A 4,431-nucleotide genomic window follows, 5' to 3' on the forward strand; every position below is an offset into this window, starting at 1 on the left:
CACTGGTCAGGTTGCCAAGTAAAAAAAAACTCACACACATTTAGGCTATATTTTAATGCACTACGTAGCTCGTACCAAGGTATAATACAAAAAATGATAAAACCAAGAGGCTGTTATCAATATTTGTCCAAATATGCAGTTGCCTGTTATATGATATTAGGATAGAAAATGAATTATTTTTATCAAGAAAATAACTTTCTACATTGAAAATTAGGACAGGGAAAATATTATAACTATATTTCAATTCATATACATTTATTTGACCATACATTTATGCAATTTACACCAAAGAAAGGCAATAATTCTTCTTTTAGAATTCTTTTATTTTTTTAAATAATGAACAAAAAGAAGAAAGAGCAACCGCATCAACTGTTTTTCCTTTTCTAATCGCCATACTCTGTTTTTTCTTTACCGATTGGGAGCTTTGTGTATACTTGATTATAGGTATTGAGTCCCAAAGTTTAGAATTCCCGTACTCTTAAATCTTAATCTTTTTTGAACCAGACACAAAAGTTGTCCATCAAAACAACAATCTGGCGTCGTCATTATTTTGATCATCTAGTTTGGCCTTATAAGGCCAATGAGGACCGATAACAATCGACGGACATATTTTAAGTTCCATCATAAAGGACCCTATTTGAATATTAATTCATGGATTAACTCCTTAAATTGAATTATAGTGAATTCTACAAATGTAAAATGATAAAGAACGACATCTCAAGGAAGGGAAATATTTATCACAGACAAGGAATTTACTCCTTCTAACGATGTGTTTCACCACTTTGCTCGTACCTATATAGTTTTTTAGGATGGAATAAAAACAAGAAGTGAATGGACGAAATGATTTACAGGGTTTAATTTTTATTATTCATACAAATTTAACTCAGGGATACGTCAATAACGATAATAATAATAAATAAGTGTGTATAAGAAACAATTAAATAATAAAAAATAATGATACGATATTACCATATGCTTTTCAAGACAAAACAAAACGATACATAAAATGATAAAATATAATTACGTTGACAGCAGGGTTAATTATAATATATATATATTATTTATAAATATAAGGGGGTACGAGTTGGGGGGTTTAGAAAGGCCTTACAAAGTCAATCCAGGAGATATTCGAGACTGCCGGTTATGTCGAACGCCTCCTGGACTGAGGAAGAACCTCTATAAAAAACTATATACAATCCTTAAATTCCTATCCAGACCTCACTTGAAAAAGTCAAGCCCTAGTCGGCCCACTCTCTTTGTCCATTGACTCGGAAGCTCACAAGTAAAGCCCATTGGAAAAGTAATTGATGTTAAGGGGGAATAGTTCATCTCCTCTTGGTGGAAATTGATCGACGAGGAGGGGAATGAGCTTACAAGTGATGTGTTCTTTGTCATTATGGATCTGGGAAGGGGGTCGAAGAAAGGCATCAAGAGATGAGGGCGAGAAGATATGGTGGGGGAGGGGGGGTTGAAGAGTGCACATATTAATATAAATATTTAAAATCATTCCAACTAGAAAAAATACGAAAAAGTGTGTGGAGAAAGACACGGATTGCCAAGTAACTAGTCCTTTAAGATGCTTCATTTCTACAAAAAAATATAAAGTAATTGAAAGGGATTTTGGGGGAAGATGTTATAATTATTGAACTGTACTGTTTATTTATTTTTGCCTTGTATGAATTTTATTTGATGTTATGCATTTATTACTATTGTCACTCCTTTCCAAGTATTTTTTATTTTTTTGAGTTAGGACAGCATATAAATATAGGTAAAAAAGCAAGCAGAAAACATCTTAAACTGACTCTTGCCCGACAATTGTGTCACCTCCTTCATATATATTTAAAAAAAATAACCAACTTAAGTAATCTGAATGGGGAGAAATAACATAAATTAAAAAAAAAAATACACAGACTATGAGCTATTTCGTTGCCGTTTTAATAAAAGTAGAGAGGGTTTAATCAATTAATTAATTAATCAATCATGAGAGGAAGAAATAGAGAATGATCCTCTCGTCCTCCTTCAAGTAGTAGTAATTATGTGTCTTCTCTCCCGATCAATACACCAAAGTAGAGACATCATTCTGGAAATATTACAACTAAGTGAAGGAATTGTATATATGAAGGATATTAAAGATCAAACCTCATGACGTCCCAAGATTTGGGAAAGAAAGAGAGAGATTGTAGTTTAAAGAGGAGATCCCAAAGACTCCTCCACCACATCGGAGATCCTTCCAAATGGAAATCCGCGATTTCTAAGAGGGTAAAAGCAAAATAGAAAATACGGAATCTCTTAGCAAGAGGATATATTGTACCTTAAACACAAAAGAGTGAGAAATCGTGTGGAAGGCTCCATTGAAGAGGACAGAGAGGCTCCATCCTGTAAATATCGAGGATTATATTAAATATAAAGATTCCCTTACTAACGAACTGATAATAGTAATGTGACTCTCTTACCCTTCGAAAATGTTATTTTTCTTTTAAAAAAAACTAAAGATTTTCTATCGAAAAACAACAGCAGGAGCCGGAGAAGCTCCGGGACCTCCTCTCGATCCTTGTTGCAAGGAAACACTAAACAATAATTACACCATGGACGGGTATTTAAATTATTTACGCGCATCACGACGGATTTTTCTGCATCGCACGCATGGAGTACGCCTTTACTCCATGAGTACCGCGGAATTTTTTTGTACACCCAGCTCCGAAGGTGCCTAAGTACGTTCTCAACACACTCTTAATTCATTTGTTATTTTGATTATTGGCTTTGCTCTAGCTAAACGAAAACTTTAACGCATTTGATAGGAACGACGTCGTATTTCTTTATTGTGGATATAATGCAAGAAGGGCTTTTTAGAGTCCTGGATTCGTACTATAATACGTATAATGGATGTAATCTTTTACAGAGCTATAAAATTAGCAAAAGAATGACTCATATTTCACCAATTATATGTGTATATGTTAGGAATGACACCTTAAAAAATAATGCTAAATGTCAATTGTAAATCCCAAAGTACATATTATATTTATTTATTGATTCAATCCTTTTTATATGGAGAAGATGAGGAAAAAACGAAAATCATATATGTAATATGACCCAAGTAACAATAATATAAATTAATATATTTAAATAAAGTTTGCAAAAATAAACATTCAAATAAAGACGATTTAATAAGAGTTTACTCCATGAATTTACCCGATATTACTCCTTAATTAATAATGTTTTTCCATAAATGTACCTGATATTATGTAGTAATTTATCACAATTTACTCTTAAGAATTTACCAAATAATTTCTAAGTAATACTAAATACTTTTCAAGCTTTTTTTAATCATTAATATGTATTTACCCGATATCAGGGGGTTTCTTGATGAATTTACCCGATTTTATATATTCATTAATAGGAGTTTTCCCCATAATTTACTGACTATTATACTATTACTATTTAGAAATATAAGTTTACACTATATAACTATCCAAAGTTAATTATTAATTAATAAGAGGTTGCTCCATGAATTGACCTCATATCATCAATCAGTTAACCCTTTAATAACGCCATACACATCATATTTGATACATAAGTTTTGGAGACCTTGATTTGACTTGGTTCTCTGTTACAAGCGTAAAAAAAAAAAGATTTACATATGAGTTTTTTGAAAAATTACAACATTTAGTTGCAAAAATGTCATTCATTTTTTCAATAAGCATTAACAAAAACAGTTGGTCACTTTATTTGAATATTAAAACAATTGTCAATTTCCTAACAATAACTCAAAAATCTTCATTTTGACCGATTTACAAGAAAAAAATTTTGTTTTTGTTTTTAGAACAAAGCAAAAATTATATTACAGAAAATTCTGACCACAAATTAATATAGCGGCTGTTTTAGGGTTAATATAAGGTGACTCCATGAATTTACCTCATATTAGAAATGGATAAATAGGAATTCACTCAATGAATATACCCAATATTATTTTTTATTAAATCCAAACATATCAGTGCCCTCAAAGCAAATGGTGTATAAGAAATGTCCCTTGACGACGATGTTCGAATTAATTAATTATTAATTATCAATGGCTCCCTGTCTGCTTTAAACCCTAATTAGCGATTACTGCATAATGCATATATATTAGTGATGTAAAAGAATCATTAACTTGAGGTTCTATACAGTTATTTTTTCCAACAATTCTCGGTTCTTAACGGAAATACCCGATGAAGCTGAAGATCAGGTTATTTTCCAAGGCCCAAGGGGTGCCTTTAACAAATATTCGATAACTTTTTGTTTTCTCTAACTTTTAGAAGGTAAATTTTATACTCTAGAGCTGGAAATATCCTCGGGCCGCCAATACGTAAAGGTTTTTTGGCTGGTGACTTAAAGAAGGAATTAAACACTAGTTGAATTATGACACTTGATTCTATTTGGCTGATCAGTACAAAT

General features: G+C 31.7%; 1 long non-coding RNA gene across 1 annotated transcript; it reads right to left on the reverse strand.

The window, feature by feature from the left end:
- Window positions 1-844: 844 nt before the first annotated feature.
- Window positions 845-2,589, reverse strand: LOC121119695 (uncharacterized). Its single transcript, XR_005864822.2, has 4 exons — window positions 2,454-2,589; window positions 2,312-2,376; window positions 2,140-2,251; window positions 845-2,080 (listed from the first exon to the last, which is right to left on the reverse strand). It is a non-coding gene; the product is annotated as an uncharacterized lncRNA (long non-coding RNA).
- Window positions 2,590-4,431: the final 1,842 nt, after the last annotated feature.

This window comes from Lepeophtheirus salmonis, chromosome 6 (genome assembly GCF_016086655.4).
Source record: "Lepeophtheirus salmonis chromosome 6, UVic_Lsal_1.4, whole genome shotgun sequence".
NCBI classification, from domain to species: domain Eukaryota; kingdom Metazoa; phylum Arthropoda; class Copepoda; order Siphonostomatoida; family Caligidae; genus Lepeophtheirus; species Lepeophtheirus salmonis.